This window comes from Choloepus didactylus, chromosome 8 (assembly GCF_015220235.1).
Source record: "Choloepus didactylus isolate mChoDid1 chromosome 8, mChoDid1.pri, whole genome shotgun sequence".
Lineage (NCBI taxonomy): Eukaryota > Metazoa > Chordata > Mammalia > Pilosa > Megalonychidae > Choloepus > Choloepus didactylus.
In genome coordinates this window covers 44,729,388-44,749,522 of record NC_051314.1, presented here as the reverse complement: position 1 = coordinate 44,749,522, position 20,135 = coordinate 44,729,388, and the positions used below count along the sequence as shown (strand labels likewise).

Below are 20,135 nucleotides of genomic sequence, written 5' to 3'. Positions count from 1 at the left end.
AAAATTCCTGTAGTGGAGGTACTAATATTATCCCCATTTTACACGTGAGGAAACAGAGACACAGAGAAATGAAAACTATTGTCTTAGGGCAACATAATTAAGAAGTGATAGAGCCTAGCTTTAGACCCAGGTCTCCGGCTTCAGGGTCCACCTCCTTCAACCTTTCTCTTCTGAGCTCTTTGTGTTTGTTCTCACATTATCCTGTCACTGTGCCTCAGAGCTTTCATGCAGGCCTCAACTTAGCTTCTCACCTCCTAATTTTCTTTAGTATCTTCAATTTCTCCCATTTCACTGACATCATCTACTTTGCAAACAACTGTCTTTCCTTTATCTTGAAAACAATTAAGAATAGTCCCTTGATTAATGTCATTGTGCCTTTAAGAATATTCCATTTCTGCCCTTTCCTATTCATATTAAGCTATCCATATGAAGAAAAACTTGTGCTGGCTGTTGGCAATAGTTACCACAGTCTATCTGTTCCTTCCTTGTTTACTCCAACCACTCCACTAGAGATGTGTTCTCTGGAAATTTATTGTGACCCAGGAAAATCTAAAGACCTCTCTCATTTCTTCCCTTTTGAAGAACTTTTGAAAATAGAATCCATGAAAATATTTATTCCAAGCAATGAGTGATTAGGATAAAAACTAGGGGACATAGTATAAAATGCATTCCTTTAAAGAAATATTGTTCTTTATCTTTCATTTACATATTAGCTCTTCAGGAGCTACTCTTAATTACATAAAACTTAAATAACTATTCAGCTCTCTAAATTTGAGGATTTATTTTTCATTCTTTTGATATTTTGCTAGCATCATTCTCCTGTTCCAAACTCTAAAACTCTTACATAAAAATCTGCAAAATGAATTAGATAATTAACATAATAATCTCTGTACCCCTCTATTTCTTAAAGCGATTGACATTTAAAAACTAGTGGGATAGGCAATCATTAAACTGTAATTACCAATGGACATTTTAGGTACTTGCTAGTTTTAAAATGTACATGGTATTGTTTGAAAAGAATAATGCATACATATATATTTATGATTTTTAAATTCTTAAAAAGAATTGAATGAAATAAATTTAGCATCTATGAGAGAATCTTTCTTGATTGAACTGGCATTCATACAATGCCATTTCCTGACTACTTGGTTCTAGGCTTACCTTTTAAAGGACATTGTTGTGGCCCTCATAACAGAGGAAAGGAAGGGAATATAGCAAGAACTGAAAAATGGTGATTAAGTGAAATTCTGCTTACTGAACATGAAAATATCCATTGCCATCCCCTTCTAAATTCTGGAACATTGGCAGCCACTATATACAAAGCAGAGATTGGATCATTTTTTTCTGGAGACAGGGAGGATTACAAGAGAAACAGCCATAGGTCCTGACATTTGGGTTCCCCAACAATTAAAAAGCCAGCTTGATAACTAGTCACTGGATAGTGAAAGTCACCAGGTAAAATCCCTGTGCATATGCACCAGACTCTAAATTAGAATCCTGGTACTTCTCTTCAATAAGGATGATCAGCCAAAGACCAATTGATATTTGAACAAAGGTTCTAATACAAAAGGCCAAAATTACAGAAAAAAAAGAAAAGAACTGGAAGGAAAAGAGGCAATGTAGTATGAAGTTGAAAATGTCACAAAAGCTCATATTGCTATATTTAGAGAGAGAAAAGAATTCAATGTTGTGAAGAAGGAGGAGGAGGAGGGGCAGAAGGTTTAGAGAACAAGAATGTGCTCTTAGAAATTAAGATTCTAGTAGCAAAATTTATATATATATACATGAGAAGGTTTAAAAAAAATCTACCTGAAAGTAGAACAAAAAGACAAATACATGGATATGAGGAGATAAAAGACAAGACACTTATAAAATGATTATGGAAGCCAAATATCTGAATATTAGGAGTTTCAAAAAGAAAACAGAAATTAGAGGGTCAAGCTTAAGATGGGAAGGGGTGACAATTATCAAGGCCATAATAAAAGAATATTTCCCAGAACTTTAAAACATGAGTTGCTCAATTGAATGAATTCTCAGACACAAACCAAGGCACTTAAGTTTGAAATATCAGAACTCTAGGGATAAAGAGATGATCTGAAAACCTTTGCAAAAGAGTGGGAAGAGGAACAGAAGGTCATATACAACATATCAGGAACCAGATTGTGAAAGGGGATGGTGGTTTTTCATGAAAATCATTTTATTATTATTTGATTTTTGAAACTACAATCCAGAATTGTTCCCTTAAAATTAAAAATATTTAAGCAACTTGCCAAATATCACAGAAATAATTAATGATATAACCAGATTGTAATCCAGGTTTGCTAACAGCAATCTCCACATTCTTTAATACAATTACCATTAGTGTAGAATAAATACAAATAAAAGAACGATTGAAGAGTATTTGAGTCAATTGTGTGTTTAGTTCTCAAAATGATGGGTTTGGATATCTTGAAAAAAGAGAGAAAAGCATTTGGAGTTGAAGAAGTGACCCCATACTGAAGCAAAAACTATGTTTCCTGAGGGTTATTCCTGGAGTAAAAATAGTTCGTAAAGTTAAAAAAAAGTTTATTTAGTAGGGTATCTGTATTACGGCCTGCCAGCACCCCTTTTCACTCATTCTCCCCCTTCTTTTAATAAAAACATCATTCTCTTTGTTACTGTGGCTCTATATGACACTCACTGAGCCAATTCTAATATTTTACTCCATTAACTTCAGTGACTGCTCCAATGAATAGGCACATGACACAAGAATGACCAATCAGATTCTTTCCCTGAAATTTGTGAAATGGGATCTGCAGGAAAGAGGCTTTTTATTCTAAGGCCCTTTGTGGGTTCTCACTTAGCTTCTCCAGGGCAAACTCTGGGCTTCTCTTAGCTTAGCAACTCCAAAATGTCTCTGGGTGTTTTCTCTCTAAGCATCTCCATCTGTTGGCTCTCCAAGTGTCTCTCTGCTCTCTTCAAAATGTCTCTGACTTTTATCCTCTTATAGAAGATACCAGTAAACTAATTAAGACCCACCTTGAATGGGCAGGGTCGCACCTCCATGGAAAAATCTAATCAAGAGGTCCCACCCACAATAGGGTGGGTCACATCTCCATGGAAACAACCTAATCAAAAGATCCCCCCACAATATGTCTGCCCCCACAAGATTGAATTAAAGAGCATGGCTTTTTATGGGTACATAACAGATTCAAACCAACACATGTGCCTTTTCAATGATTTGGTTATTGGAGACAATAACTTTCTCTTTCTGGTTTAAATGAGTTGAGATTGGTCTCAGAAACTTATCTTCAGAGTCTCAGCTAAAGCAGTAGGACATAACAAGATGTGTTTGAAAAGTTATAGGGCACAAGGGAGAAAGTTAGCTGATGGGCAGAGTTTGATTATTAATTAGCAATTTATTATTAGTTATAACAATTAACAGCAAGGCAGTTCAGATTCTAGACTGATTTGAAGTAATGAAAATGGTTTCCAATGAAGACTATTTTTCTGTAGTAGTGAGAAGATGATCCAGGATGAACAAGGGATTGGCAGTGGGAAACAAGCCAAAATATTGTTGCAACATTTGACTCACAATGAAAGACTGTCCTACCCTGTAAAAATGAAGTAAAGTAAATCTTCCTATAATTTTTATTTTTATTCTTTTTAATAATTATGATAAGTCCAAGTTACTGGTATTCAAAGACAATGTTTGACCCCTCTTTCACGGAGAAGGTGAAAAAACACTTAGCAAAAAGCATAGGAAAAAAATTGGCTGCAGTTGAATTGGTGGAGGTTTCCAAAACTGTTGAGTGCCATTTTTCAGATGAAGATACCAAAATTCAGAAAAGTTAATGAATTGCCCAAAATTACCTGGGTAGAAAGGAGCAGACTAGGACTTTAACCAAGGTCTGTGTAACTCTAAATCTCTTTTATCTGTTGCAATGCCCACCGTCAAGGTGAAATTTGTATCTAGTTTCATAGTTATAACAAATGTGATGTCTCAAAGGAATATGTGAATTTATAATAGTACAGTATAATTTCTCTATAATGGATATATATAAGGACTTTAATGTTCTGTTTCAATTTAAACACAAATCTAAGGTTTTGCCAGTGGGTTTTACTTTTTACCACTGTGCTGACCACGGTTCTTAATATACTGCTCACACACAATTCATTCAATGAATTTATTACTGTCAGGATCATGTTAACATGGTTCTTTCTATATAGATTTCAATTCTCAACACTGTTAAGCCTAATTTATACTAACTGGACAAAATTATTTTGTGAATTAATAAATATTAAAGTAGGTATTTTCAATTGAGTTTTTATTTCCAACTAAATAGTTAAATATGACTTCCTGTTGTCTAAATTTCAACCAGGCACTCAAGAGGCTAGACAAAACAAGGTGTCAAGTTCCCTCCCATTCTAAAGGGAGATCCCAGGCTACCTAAGGGAGACTTGGAGCCCCCCTGCACTGTCCAATACGGTAGCCTCCAGCCACATGTGGTTATTTAAATTTAAATTAATTAAAATTAAACAAAATTAAAAAAAAAATTTCTCCAGTTGTACTAGTCACATTTAAAGTTTTAAATAGTTGCATGTGACTAGTGTCTCCCATATTGGACAATGCAGTTAAAGAATATTTCCATGTCACAGGAAATTCTATTAAATAACACTGCTCTAGAGAATATGAAGAACACTTGTAATGGGGTAGCCAAAAAATTGCTCCTCTAGAATTATCCCATGGCTGACTTCTATGCTTATAAAAGAATTCTAAGGAAATGTGATTGGACATTGGATCCCAATAGTGAGGAATTTTGTGTAGAGACTCATGTGATTTCTCTTCCCCTTCCCACTCCCCAAAAATGAGAGCACACTTTAAGAGAGGAACTCTGAGAGTTTATATTATGTTCCTGAAGTTTGGGGGACCAGGATTGGTACCCAAAATTACTCCAAAAAAACTTTGAGGCAAAAGGATGGCTTAAGAAGTCTGAGGAACCAATATTTACAGTAACGTGCTGGAACATGTTTAACAAGCGCTACTTTATCCCTAAAACAAAAATTAGCTGATTTGTAACACTGGCCAATTTCCATGGTGTAAATACTCCCAGCATGGCTTTTTTCAAGCTACCAATGCTAAGATACTCAACACAGAGTTGGAAGAAGATATGCACAATCAGCTCTCAGGAAACTGTAAGGGTCAGCCCCAGCACACCCCTGAAGAGGTAGTTGCTTTCCCATAGCAAACATTAGTCCCAGCAGGAGGTGTTATCTGAGGAAACCACAAAAGCATACCACAAGAGAAGATCTGACATCCAACACAAATACCCAACATCAAGTGACAACTGAGCCCACCATATAAGACATTATCTGCCCCTTTACCACTTCTCTGTCCCCTTGCATTTGACCCTGGAGAGAGCAGACCAGCAATGACTACATGACAGTGAGATAAGAAATCGAAAAGGATAAAAAAAAAAAAAAAAAAAGAAGAAGAAGAAGAAGAGAAAAGAGAGAAAAAATGAAGTCAACTATGCCTTTCCCATTGCAACCTGTGGCAGGTGTGAGCTGAGAGAGGTTTTGAATTAGATAATGTTCTATATTTTTATAATAGAAAAGGCAGGATTTGATTGTCTGAAAGCTTCCTAGAACTATGGAATCTACCCAGGTTCATCTAAAAATATGAAGAAATAAAAATCTACAGATAAAATCTAAATGGTAGAAGTTGAAAAGATTAGAGTTGCATTCTACCTGTGCCAACCTAATTCATCTCATTCAATAAATCTGTACTATAAATTATATAGGAAGTCAAATAATGAATGTCTAGAAGAGAGGTAATTTTAATAAAGAAGAGTAATTATCAAATGAATCCTGGCCTCACCAGGGCCAGCATCTGTCATTATAATCATATTGTCAGGATTATTCACTCCCTTTGGCCCCCAGTGAAGTTTAGTCTTCTGATAAAACTCTGCACAATCTTCCTGCCTTTGAGCTCTTGGGCATTAGAATCATGGGGTGTTTATTTTTTGGTACCCCTTGAGTGCTTACAACATAGTAGACATTTTCCCTGTATGAAATTGAGTACTTTAATGTACTTGTAAAGCATTTGCTATCTTTCATGGATTAAAAAAGTTTCTTTATACTTGGTATGGAATAAATTTGCCCACTGATTATTTTATATTGTGTAAATATCAGTTTAATCCAAATTTTGTATCTGATCATAAATTCCATACAAATAAAATTAAAACTAACGGCATTTTTTTTTTTTTTTTTTTTTTGTCCAGTGGAAAGATTCACAGGCCATACAAATCTAATAAAACAGTAGTAGAAGTTGGAAATAGAATAGTTAAATGGTGGACCCAGTGAAGCCTTAACTCTGATGTAATGAAAGTATTCAATCCTTCTGAAGAATGTCTTCCCTCAGGAGTTTTATTTTTTAAAAAGGATAATTTCTTAATTTCTCCTTATTAAGGAAAACACAGAGAGAAATGTTATCAAATATCTTATACTTTATGTAAATTAACATGAATCATCTGATATATTACCATTTTGTGGTATCATAGGAGAGGGTAATACTGCTCCTATTGAATTCCTTTGGAACAATATCTATTAGCTCTAGCTCATTTTCATTCTGTGGTGAAATCTATGACTCATTTCACCTGTCTAACAGGGCCTATCCTTCATCTAATCTTTCTGGATTTTCCTAATTCATGCTTATCATGCACTTCTTTCCAAAACGTGCTATATGCACAGTTACCCACATCTCAATTGATGTCAACTCTATCCTTATATAATTGCTCTGGTCAAAAACCTTAGCATCATCTGTGACTCCTGTCTTTTCCTCACACTTCACATTCATTTAGTCAAGAAATCCTGTTGGCTTTACTAATATATTTATATATAGAGAGAGAAAGAATCTGACCACTTTTTCTTGGTGCAAAAAACCATCTGAAATAGTTTCAAAACTAAGTATTCCTCCTTCGAGTTTGCCCAATTTACTGTGTCTTTTTTTCCTCCCATAGGAAACATTACATTCTTACATAAAATATTATACACTTTTTCATTGTATGTATTTTCTAATGTCTATTTCCCCTATTCAATGTAAGATCCATATGGGCAGGGATCTTTATGTTCATTGATGTATCACAGGCACCTGACATGTAGTAGCCGGTATTATACTTGGTATGGAATAAATTTTCCCACTGATCATTTTATATTATGTAAATATCAGTTTAATCCAAATTTTGTATCTGATCATAAATTCCACTCAAATAAAATTAAAACTAACGGCATAAATATTCATTCAAATATTTGTTGAATGAATGACTGACTGGATGAATGACATATACACATTCATATATATATATGTACATATATGTATACACACACACACACACACACACACATACATACATAGTGTGTGTATTATGTGAATAGTAATTTACTTTTTCATACAATAATTGAAGATATATTTATTTTATAACTTATTAAACATAACATTTGTCCTTTCAAAATTCCATTCTACAAAAAATTATGGCTTAATTTATAGCTATAAATTCCACATCAATATTTTAAATGGACATCACAGAAAAAGCAGCACCTCAATCAGACTGTGAGAAGAGTAACAGAGGGATAGGCTTCTTTTGCTTGTGGATATATTCACAAAAAAGCAGTATGCTGCATATGTTGTTTAATGGAAAAATGACTGAATTAACTGACTCATTCAAAAACATTCTTTAATACATATGCTTTACATGCAGTTTGTTTACACACAAGCACGAATGGGACAAGGTCATTAATCTTAAAAATCTAGTAAGTAGTAGAATTTTAAATAGGCAAAAATAATTATAATATACAAATCATAAAGTAATTATTATCCTACCAGGAGTAGCACATACTGTTAAGGGCACTCAGAGAAAGAAGAGATAAATATGGAGCTTTGTGTCTTTATTGTATCATTATGGTGGAAAGTAGGGAAGAAATTTTTCTAATTGGAAAACTCTTCCTTCCTCTTTGAGATTAAATATTTATAACTTTATTATGTTTCATACAATAATTAAAGACATTTCAAAAACATAAGTTTTTATTTCAAAACTATTGCACTTTGAAATGTGGCATAGTTAAATTTTTATGAAATGAAGAACTACAAGAGTCTTGTGTGTATTTGGCTATTTCAGCAAAAATGTCAAAATAAAGGACTAATAAAGTAAATATCAAAAGGGCCACTCATATAAAAGAATCTTAAACACCTCTGGAATTAAGGCAATTCATGTTTATGACTAAATGTCAGAATAATTAGTCTTTCCTTAAATTATAGAATGAAGAATGTAAATTTATGATACAGAAAGCAATTATCTTACATAGCATTTACATTTGACTATGAATAACAGTGGAAATATATTTGTACTTTTGAAAAACAGTCTATAATTGTGACAATATAACTTATTTTGAGATGTTAGGATGCTTAATTTCACTGATAACCTCAGACTCAAAATTTGTAGTTTGTTCATTTGGCAATTTCTGAAAATGAATATAATTCATTTGGTCCTTAATATATTTGTTTTTAAATGAGAAAAGAACAGACATTTCTAAGATATTATGTCTTTTTCCTAATAATAGCAAATCTCCCAAATGCCTTCAAAATATTTAGAAACTTCTCCTTAGTTCTACCTTTCCCTCTTCCTAAGGAATATAATTTATTCCCCTAGTAATTACTTTTACTTTATTCCTTCCATTTTACCACCAACATCCTTCACAAATTTCCCTGATTTTATTGCCTATGTTAATTTCTTTCATTTTTTTCTTTATTAGAGAATTTGTGGGTTTTCAGAATACTTATACATAAAATACTGGATTCCTATATACCACTCTATTTTAACACCTTGCATTGGTGTGGAACATTTGTTACAATTGATGATAGCACATTTTAAAAATTGTACTATTAACTACAGAGTCAGAATCTAGAATATAGGTTACCAGGGGATGGGGTGGTGATAGGGAAGGGAAGTTAAGGCTTAAAATGCACATGGTTCCTATTTGGAATGATGGAAATCTTTCATTTTTCAAAAGGCAGTTTATATTCTACTACATGTTCAAATATTCATAGGCTTTTAGATTTGCAAGGATATAAACTCTTATCCATTGAACTGACATAATCTATAAAAGTCTGTGGTGTGGTAACCTGGCTCTCAAAAGCCAAAAATAAAGTCCTGACTTGTAGTGTTTGCTGGTATCAGTAGTGTAAATACTCCCATGGTTTGCTCATTTGGAGCTACTAAACCAGCTGGCAAAAATTCCTGAATATTAAACAATAATTTTCACTAGCCTGTAGGAGCTAACCCAAGAATGTCTTGTAGGTCTCCATCTGTCACTAGGTAGAATATCTTTAGCTTGAAGTAGATTATCCATCAGTGGATGGTTCAAATTGTAGAAAGATCTCTCTTTATCCATCCAACATCTTCCCTGTGATTTATCCCGAACTGGCATTAATCACAATTCAAAAACTACACTGTATAAATATTAACTCCTTTCCATGTAACAATCATTCAAAGATTTGAAGACAACTTCTGTATCTTCTTTTCCCCTAGGTTAAGCACAATTTTTTTCCAAATGTTTCTCATATGCCTTGGTTTCCATATTCCTAAACAACTGATTATCTTCCTGTGGCTGCCCTATAATTACTAACTGTCAATGTGATCCAGAAATTAACACATAGCTCCAGATGTGGTCTGGGCCAAGCAAAGTGCCAGAGAATTATTACTTTGTTTGCTCTGGCCACTATAATTTTGCTAATGTAGTTTGAGGATTCATTAGATATTTTTGGCTGCCACATCACACAGTTGGCTTGTTTGGAATTGTAAAGCTGATTTGATCCACCCAGGTTTATTTTCACCTAAAATTCAGTTAAGTCAGTTTTCCATCATCCTATATTTTTCCAATTAATTTCTGATGAACCTATGTAGAGGAATTTAAATTAATACCTTGTGTATTTCATCTTATTAATTAGGGTTTTCATTTCACATAACAATATAACTGAATCCATATTCTATTAATTTCTTCCATCTTTTGTGCATGTGAGAATCTCAGATATAAAAGGTTGCTTTCTCTCTCTTTCTCTCTTTTTCTCCAAGGAAAATTTAAGGTAAAATGGTAAAAATGACAAGAAAAATGTAAAGCCTTTCTAAGGGAAACAACATTTAGAAAAAGACTAAACTTCAGCTTTTATCATTTTTCCTGAGATGTTCTCTTTTCCTTCACAGACATCCATCATTGTGAAATGACAATCTGTAGCCTAGAAGACATAATCACATTATTTTACACTATATATATATAGACTCAAATTCAAATGTTTCTTTGTCTCAAAAAATGCATTTTTCAACGAGATCAAAAGATGATATCTCCACCTGGACAATGCTACTTTCCTGCCCCAATCAGATTTCAACCTAAATCTCCAAAATAACTGGACATATAACTCTGGTTCCTTATTAGTTATCTTTATTTTCTAATGAATCATCAGCAGCAGAAGTTTGAGCTTGTTATAGGTTTGGGTAGATTCCTCCTTATCTTAAATAAGAATTTCCTGGAAGATACATCCTCCCCATTTATCTCCGGGGAGTGTTTATGTAAATGACTCTAACTTTCAAGAGAAAAATACTGGGATCTTACATCTCTTTCTCCTGGGGACAATACTGCTTCCTTTGTACTTATTTGCACTTTCTATTTAATTTGCATATGTTAATGTAAAAATACTCTTGTCTCAGCCTGTGCTGTCATATAGTTTGATGTGTGTTAAACTTATCACCTTAACCCACTTAAAATCAATTGTGTATTTTAAACACACTCTCTTAAAAGTACTGGAATTGCTTGGGTAGTTTTTGTTAGCATGTTTACTTATCCATCTTAAGCGAGAATTTCCTAAATGGCCTAACTGATGTAATATTATGATTAAAAGATATATTAAATCTTTCTGAAAACATTACTGTCCCTTTACTGAAATAAAAATAATAACAAAGTGTCTTAGTTTGCTAATGCTGGAGAATGCAAAACACCAGAGATGGATAGGCTTTTATAAAACGGAGGTTTATTTCACTAAACAATTAGTCTTAAGGCCACAAAGCATCCAAGGTAACACCTCAGCAATCGGGTACCTTCACCGGAGGACGGCCAGTGGTGTCCGGAAAACCTCTGTTAGCTAGGAAGGCAGCTGGCATCTGCTCCAAAGCTCCGGCCTCAAAACGGCTTTCTCCCAGGACGTTCCTCTCTAGCAAGCTTGCTTCTCTTCAAAACATCACTCCCAGCTGCACTCTCCTTCCTCTTTGAGTCAGCTCATTTATATAGCTCCACCGATCAAGGCCCACCCTGAATGGGTGGGGCCACGCCTCCATGGGAACATCTCATCAAAATTATCTCCCACAGCTGGGTGGGGCACACTCCAAGCAAATCTAACCAGCACCAAAACTTCTGCCCCACACAAGACCACAAAGATAATGGCATTTGGGGGACACAATACACTCAAACCGGCACACAAAGTTTTCGCTATCTTTGCCATATGAATGGGAGAACAGAAAAAAATTTCATCTTTCATTTTCATATTCGTACTCACATTCTAACAATTCCACTCCTCAGTTCCAATATAACTTACTTCTTCTTGTTTTATTATATCCACTGCTTCTTTCTGCCCTAATTTCATCTATCCATGTCTCTCATATCAAACCCAGGCCACTAATTAACGTGGCTCTTCAAGCAAGCCTTTCCTTATTAACTATACCTGCCCTGAATCCTTTCCATGCATTCTTTCAAGCAGTAATGTACTCAATCTGAAGCACACACTTGATCAAACTTATTAATGTTGGTATAATAGTACTCATTTTCCAATCCATGTTTCATGCCTCCTCATTTGCATGATAACCTCCTGCTGGGCAAAGGTTTTGGCAATCTCATTTATCTCCCTGCTTAGAGCCCTCAATGACTTTCAGAGCCTTTGGTATAAAGTAAAACTCCTTAGAACAGGGGATGAGGTTTCTGGCTGTTCTCCCTCTTCCCAGCTTCAACACTGATAACCAGCTCCTCGTACTCAAGTCTCCTGGGATGCTCCGCAAACTGCCCAGTAGCTAACATGCTATTTCATACCCAGAAATGTGTTCCTGCTGCTTCCTGGAATGACTGAAATTTCTGCCCCTTCAGGAGAAATTGTCTTCATTTTATAAGTCTCAGGTTCAGCTCAAATGTCACTTCCTCAATGAAATCCATCCTATACCCAAACCTCAGTGTCCCACTTTACGTCAGCTATCTTCCCTGCGTTGGGTTCTATATAGAGTAGCAGATAAGAACATGGGCTTTGAGTCAGACAGACCTGGGCATACTTGGTATCCCAGTTCTATCACTTTCAATTTGCATGATTTTCATTGAGTTATTTAAAATCCCTAAATCTCAGACTCCTCATGTGTAAATGGGTATAATTCTCCTTCATGTAAGGATTAATTGAGGTATGTTTGTAAATTGCTTAACAATTAGGCTGGCAAAGACAGAACCCTCAATAAATGACACCTCTTACTGGATTGTAAGGTCCTTAAGATCATGTCATCTTTGAAATCAAGTGTCTAGCTCTTACTAGGTAATTAGTAAATGTTTTCTGAATGACCAAAATGAATACCACTACAACAGAGGGAGCAAAATGCCATTTGAGGATGAAATTAGAGGCAGATCACATTAAATCTCTTGTAGATTCAGTCCTTGACTTGCTTTAGGCATGACTTACAGTAGAACTTCCAGATTTTTATTATGCTCTAAGAATAATTACTAGAATTTATATACAGAAGATTAGAAAAGTTAGTATTTAACATATAAATTCTTATGAAGAATATTTTAGAGTCCTATTGAGAAAAAAGCCTTTTTTTTTTTTTAGGAACTTACTCTTCCACTAATTTTTAAATCCATGAAAAAGTAGGGGTGAAGGATTATAATGATCATACAGCAAGTTCCTTAATTGAAACACATAGCAACTGCAATTCAAAAGGCCATAATACAAATCAGCACAATTGTTTAGAGATATGTCAAGCTCATTGTCATGTTATAAATTGAACCAGGCTGAAGTTAAAAATAACATAAAAAAATAGTAGTTTACACTGGGGTAATGTCTAAATGTACAAATTAGTCAATTGTATTTCATTTTTAGACCAAACTAGTAGTCTAGAAGTTTAGAAACAAGCCCATTTTATTTCTACTATAAAAACTACTATACTACTTTTACTATAGACAGTACTATAGGTTACACCATCTTTAACTTTTACTTATACATCAAATAGCCTCTTAATGGCTCTTTCCAACTTCAATTTTGACCTGCTATAATGACTTCTTTGAAAATTTAGCCAATATAATCTACCTAAAGCATAGTCTGATAATTACCCATCTCCTCTCAATACATGTAAAATGTTTAAATGTTTTCTGTGACTCTAAAGGTAAAAGTTTAGCATCCATGTGTAGCACTTTACAATCAGGCCCCAATTCCCACAATTCACACTTAGCCCTGTTTCCCCAATGTACCCTTCACTGAAAGAAAAAAACTAAGGACTTGAACCCATGCAACCAAATTGCTTGTCCTCAGCTTCCTCCTACAATGCCCTTCACCCTCATCTCTGCCCTTTGAGTTTTAGACAAGGTTATGAAGCCTTTCTAGGTAGAAGTAGTCATAGCCTTTTTTTTTCCTTCCCATGTAAGTTGTGTATCTAATATAATCACCTCTCAATTTACATATGAAAGACATCCCTGAAAATTGGCTGGTAATTCAAAAATTTTAAATCAAGTTGAGTCTTCTCAAAAGAAATAAAGAAATGCTAGAAGAACAAGAAGGAAAAAATGATTTGTGCTCTTCCCATAGCATATTAATCTAAATAACACAGGAACAATGTTAGAGAAAAATTTGACTTCATATGATGTTAACTTATAACCATGAACTTATTATCCAATTTCTCCATATAGAATTTCTTGCATCAAAGTCTGTCATGCTCAAGGACTTTTCAGATTTAGCTCTTTCTCAGATTTTATTGTCATTGTTATGTATTTGCTCTGAGCTTTCACTTTGGTGAAGCAAGAAATTGATAGCAGCAATATATTCTTATTTGCTTTCGGTTCAACGAACTTCTTTTCTCCTTTGTGGTTATATTCATTTCTTAGTGTTGACATAACAAAGCACCACAAACTGGGTGGCTTAAAACACAAAAATTTGTTCTCTTACAATTCTAGAAGCCAGAAGCTGAAAATCCAACTGTCAGTCAGACATTGCTCCTTCGAAGGTTCTATGGGAAATCCTTCTTTGTCTTTTCCAGTTTCTGGTAACACCTAGTGCTCCTTAGCTGGAGGTGGCATAACACCAAACTCTCATTTCTGTCTGTGTCTGAATTTTTATCTTCTTTCTCTTATAAAGGCACCAGTCATTGGATTTAGTGTCCCTCTAATCTGGTATGATATCTTTTTAAATAATTACATTAGCACATTGGATTTAGCATTCTCTCATCTGGTATGTTGTCATGTTAAATAATATTATCACAGACCCTATTTCCAAATAAGTCCACATTCTTAGGTTCCAGGTGGGTATGAATTTTGGGGGGATGCCAAAGTAAGCCACAACTCACTATAGTGGTGATGGCTTGTCAACATTTATCATCAGAGGCCGTCTTTGAAGTTCATGTATTTTTTTTTTTATTTCACTTAAAATAAAAAGTGAAAGAAAAAAAAAGTCCTTTATGGCACCCCTAAGTTCACAGGCTATTTTACCAACCATCTATACAAGATGAATTAAGTGTCAACTAGAGGTTAAAGGCAGTCATGGAATCACCTGGCCTCTTGCATGAGTAAACACCTTACATTGGCTATGTGTCAAAATCCTCGTATCTTCCTACCAGATGTTTCCCTAATTTTATTGATTTATGTTCCTAGGACTTTCTTTTAACTTTAAAACTACCTAAATTATAACTTTCAAAAAAGTAAAATCATGACTTACATATAAAATGTACATGTGTCAAAGATTTTATTTAACTTTAATTAATGAGGGAACCAACAGAATGTTAGAACCAATCCAAAGGAGTATTTGGCAATCAGATCATCAGAAATGCTGAAATTAACTTGCTAATAGATGCAAAACTGTTTACTATTCCATAGAACAATAAAATATACTGTTTAGGGTTATCTTTTCTACAGGGCAGAAATTAATTTTATCTTTCCTTACTGGGTCATATTGATTTACACCACAATCAAGTTTTACAAGTTAACTTTTACCCTTAATGGAGATGTAAAATGGCCTAACAAATGGAAAGTCAGTTAAAGGTTTCTACATACCTCTATACAATAAGATAAAACCAAGAAGTTTCGTTAATAGGGCAATCAATACTCTTTTTTGCCAATTTCCAAGATTTGGGGCAACTTTTTCCTGACAGGGCAACTAATTTGCAATTGTGATCTTAACAATTAATTTTTTCTAGGATTTTTTTCAATAGTGGAGCTTGTTGCAGTTTATAAAAACATGCTCTTCAACAGTGTGACAAATTTTTTGAGGGTACAAACTTTTGATTGACAACATACAGCATAAGGATATAAGTAGATATCAGAATCATTCAACTTAGGAGGGGACTCTTAGAAATTTCTAATTTTGTGGCTTTTCTGAGTTCAAGTCTTCCAAGCCAAAGCTATACTTTCCTTTCTCTGCCTCTGTAGACACAAAGTTCTTGTTCTGATTTAAACTATAAGAACAATTCCCAAATTAAATTCAAGCCTATTTCCAGTTTCCAGGATCAGAAATTGATCATAATTTCTCCTCAATTTCCATATCTGAGGTCTTTTTAGTTTTGTTACTCTTGGGGCACAGTACAATCCTTTAATGTGTCAAATAGTTATCTCTCAACAGGAGCCAAAATCAATTAGATTTTCTCTGTCAGTGTGGGCCAATGGATTGCTTATTCCCTGCTGTGAGTACAGGGAGAAATTCACTTATTGGGAATAGTGATAGTGGAGGGTATATGTCCTTAGAATCACATATGATGAAATACAGAGAATGAAATTCAAAAGACACTTTAGAAAGTGTACCTTCCCATTTAAGTTCAGTGGAGGGAATTGCAAGGGGTTAGATTTCCAAGTAATTGGCTTGTGAGAATGTAGCTATGGGATGAATGGATTTATTATTTTAAAACAGATAATATTCCTATACCTGGTTATGTGAAGAATGATCTGCCAGGTTCACCAAATATAGAAATAACATCATAACTCCTTAAACCTCCTTCCAAAATATAACCAAATCTCACTCTGCCCATGTAAGTCAAAATCATTTGCACATTCTGTTATTTGGTAGTGGTATCAAATATGGATTAAAGGCAAGTAAGAATCAGAGCAAGGAGCCCAATTAGGTAGCTACTGCAGTAGTTCATGTTGGATGGTAAGGACCTAGAACTAGGGCAGTTGTTGTAGGAAAGGAAAGGAGAGATGGTTAGAAAACTTAATTAAGCAATGCTAGATAAATTATGTATGATAGAGATCAGGGTCTATATTGACTCAACTTTGTCAGGATTCTGTGCCTCAGTGGACAGAGGCTTCATTAACTGAGGTTTTGAATATGAATAGTAGGTATGAGACACGGGATGATGTGAAATTTAGTATTGATTATTTTGAGTTTGAGATATTATTAGTTATTCTGGAAAATAATTTCAGCATCTCAGCTTTCATTAAAACCATGAATGATGATATTGCCAAAGAAGGTATGTGCATTGAAAGAAAAGACTGATCATTTAAGGACAGAAACCTGATGACAGAGCTGTCAAGAGCAGAGATGGCCTGTGATAGCAGAGTTATCAGGTGTCACAGTAGTTGATTAAGAAAACAAGCCAAAATGAGAGAAACAGTGAAGCCTTTAGTCACTAACTACAATAGTATAAGCAAGAAGTGAAACAGGAGCACATGCCAACCCCACCTCCTCAGTGTTTCATTTTTCTCCATGGAATGGTACCAGGCAAGGGTCAGATGGTTCACCAAATATGTGGGGATCATTTCACTATTGAGGGAGACCTGAAAAAGGCTCCTGCCATTCTACGGACCTGGAGGCTATGGTGAAGGGATAGAAGCAGAAGAATACTGAGTACTGAGTCAGAGTGGAGAAACGTGTCTTCACCCTCCTCTCCCCCATAAAGAAGCTTCAGCAGAAGGCAGAGGAAGGCCTTGGCCTTGAGTCTCTGATATGGAGGCCTCCAAATGGAGGGACCTAGGCTAGAAATTCAGATATGCATAAGAGCATGGCTGGCTAAAAGGAGCTAAATTCTTGACTGCAACTCTCCCTTCAGAGATTGTAATGCACTGGCTATGCTCCAAGTCTGATACAGGGAGGAAACCTTTCCCCTGTGAGACCTACCAGGTAAATCCTCGGTAATTACCTATGGTCAGACCTGAAAGGCCACACATAGGCTTTTGGCCAAGAGCCAGATTCCTCAAAAGTCAAAAAGGAGAATGAAAAAGATGAATTAAGAGACCATTGGGAAACTATGGGGATGTAAGTTCATTGTTCTGGTTTGCTAATGCTGCCAGAATGCAAAACACCAGAAATGGATTGGCTTTTTTAAGGGGAGGTTTATTTGGTTACAAAGCTACAGTCTGAAGGCCATGAAAATGTCCAAATTAAGGCATCAGCACAGTATACCTTCACCAAAGGAAGGCCAATGGCATCTGGAAAACCTCTGTAGCTGGGAAGGCATGTGGCTGGCGTCTGCTGATCCTGGGTTATGTTCCAGCTCCTCTCTCAGTTCCTATGCATTCTTCAAAATGTTGGTCTTGAGACATTTTGTTCTCAGCTTCTCTGGAGCAAACTCTGGGCTGGCATCAGTCTGCTTTCAATGGCCATCTCCAAAATGTCTCTCTCAGTTGCTCTCCAAAATGACATTCACAGCTGCTCTGCCTCTGGGCCTGGTGGCTCTTTTTAAAGTACTCCAGTGATCCAATAAAAACCTACCCTGAATGGGTGGGGCAAAGCTCCAGAGAAACAATCCCATGAAAGGTCTTGCCCATAGTTGATTAAGTCACATCTCCATGGAAACACTGAACCAACAGGTTCCAACCTAATCAACACTAATATGTCTGCTCCCACAAGATTGCATCAAAGTATATGGCTTTTTCTGGGGGTCATAATATATATAAACCAGCACACCACACATAGGCTTTTGGCCAAGAGCCAGATTCCTCAAAAGTCAAAAAGGAGAATGAGAAAGATGAATCAAGAGACCTTTGGGTAACTATGGAGATGTAAGTTCATATCAATTGTATCACAAGAAAGAGAATTTAAGATTGAGAGCCATGAGCATAATTATAGACTGAAGGCAAAAAAAAAAAAAAAAAAAAAAAAAAAAAGTGGAAAAAATTACAATAAAAATTGGGGGTTAGAAATCTGTAGGACAGAAAAGATAAATTTAATGGACAAAGATACTGGTAGAAGCAATAGATGGTTAACTTGTGGTTAACTTGTAAAATTGTTTAACTTATAAAGGATGAGGACTACTTCATATTCCGATCCTGGAAGAATAAAATAAAAGCATATGCAGATATTAATCATAAGGGGGCAGGTGGCTTGGAAAGTTCATGCCTGATGACCTAAATTTTATTTTGAACAAATGCAGGTAAGGTTGTTAAGAGGCTGAAGGTAGGCTTTACATAAAAAGTCTAAAGAGAAAAATGGAAATTTAAAAAGTGCTGAACCAAATGGAAAATGTAAGTGACAAAGCAAAAGTGCTGAACCGAATGGAAAATATAAGTGACCAAGTAAAATAGAAGCAAGGTTGAGTGTTGCTGGAGATGAGCTGAAATTGAACTTCATGGAATTATAGGTTGGGCAATTTCATGATTTTTTCCAGTAGTAGCAGACATGAATATTAAGAAGTTGAGAACATTTGTTAGAATGAGGTCTAGAGATCAACCAAGCACCTAGATGGGTCAAAGAAGAAGATTTAAAATGAGACTGAAAAACTGGGGTAAAAAGATCAGAGATATATGACACCAAAGAGCAGATGTGGAAGTGAGGATATAGGAGAGTTAGAATGTTTTAGTAGATTGGAATTTTGAGTTTATGATTTCTATTGAGATAATAGATTTTTGTGGTAAGAAACTCCAAGGTGAAATCTTTGATGTGAAAGAAAGAGGTAAAATTGATCTGAAGTTTACAGTATTTAAAATCATTTAAGAATCTAGGAAATTAGGGTTATAGCTATATCTTTTTCCTGGACTTTGAAATCACCACGATTAATTAAAGGACAAGGGATAGAGTGAAATACTGCCTCAGACACCAGACTTTCACCAATATGAGAGAGTAATCAAAAGAATTTTATTTTATAAAGCAGATGAAAAATAAAGAATCTGTCCAAAGGTCATGGAATTCAGATAAACAGAGAATATCACATGAAAAGTAAAGGAGTAGGATTTTGGAAATCAAGATTGACAACCACATTTACAGGCCTTGCAGAAAAGGAGAAAATGAACTTTTTCTTCTTGGAAAAGATTTAAGAGAGTAATTTTCTTCCAGTAAGGAAGGTAGGAAGCATGCATTGGGAATACTGTTGAGAAGAGTAGGCTTTTCACTTTGTTATAATACATATTTTAGGCATTAGACTAGTAAGTCAGAAGGCATCTTCTAAGTCATGGTAAGGAGGGTGGGAGAAAGTAAGATCCATGCAAGAGTGAGTTTGGTTAGAGGATATACACACAGAGAGGCTTCCATGTTGAATGATGACCAAGGATGTAAGGACCAGCTTGTAATACATTCAAAGGATCTGGACACAAAATTTGGAACTCCAGTATCAACTTGGTCATAAAGCCTCATGGTGTCTCAGCAAAGGAGGCTCAGATGATGTTTTCTATGCCTTATGGAGTCACAATCAGGGAATGTGTCGCATCTAAAAAAACATAGCATTTGTCTTTACGAATAGATGTTAGATGCTTCCTTTTCCTCCACCCTTATATGGCACAGTTTTCTTTTTACCCCAGATCTTCTCTTTTGAGAAAGCTCTGGCTTTTCCAATGTCCTTTTTAAAGTGGTACACAGAAATAGTGTACACAGTATGTTCTAAACTAAACATAGAAGACAACTAAGATTATATATATATGTGTGTGTGTGTGTGTGTGTGTGTGTGTGTGTG

The 20,135-nt window shown here is 35.2% G+C and overlaps 1 long non-coding RNA gene across 1 annotated transcript in view; it reads right to left on the bottom strand.

The window, feature by feature from the left end:
- Nucleotides 1–9,491: 9,491 nt before the first annotated feature.
- LOC119543260 overlaps nucleotides 9,492–20,135 on the bottom strand; it is a 29,439-nt gene continuing 18,795 nt past the window's right edge. The window contains exon 3 of the long non-coding RNA XR_005218553.1: nucleotides 9,492–10,270. This is a non-coding gene — a long non-coding RNA (uncharacterized LOC119543260). The remainder of the gene's footprint in view (nucleotides 10,271–20,135) is intronic.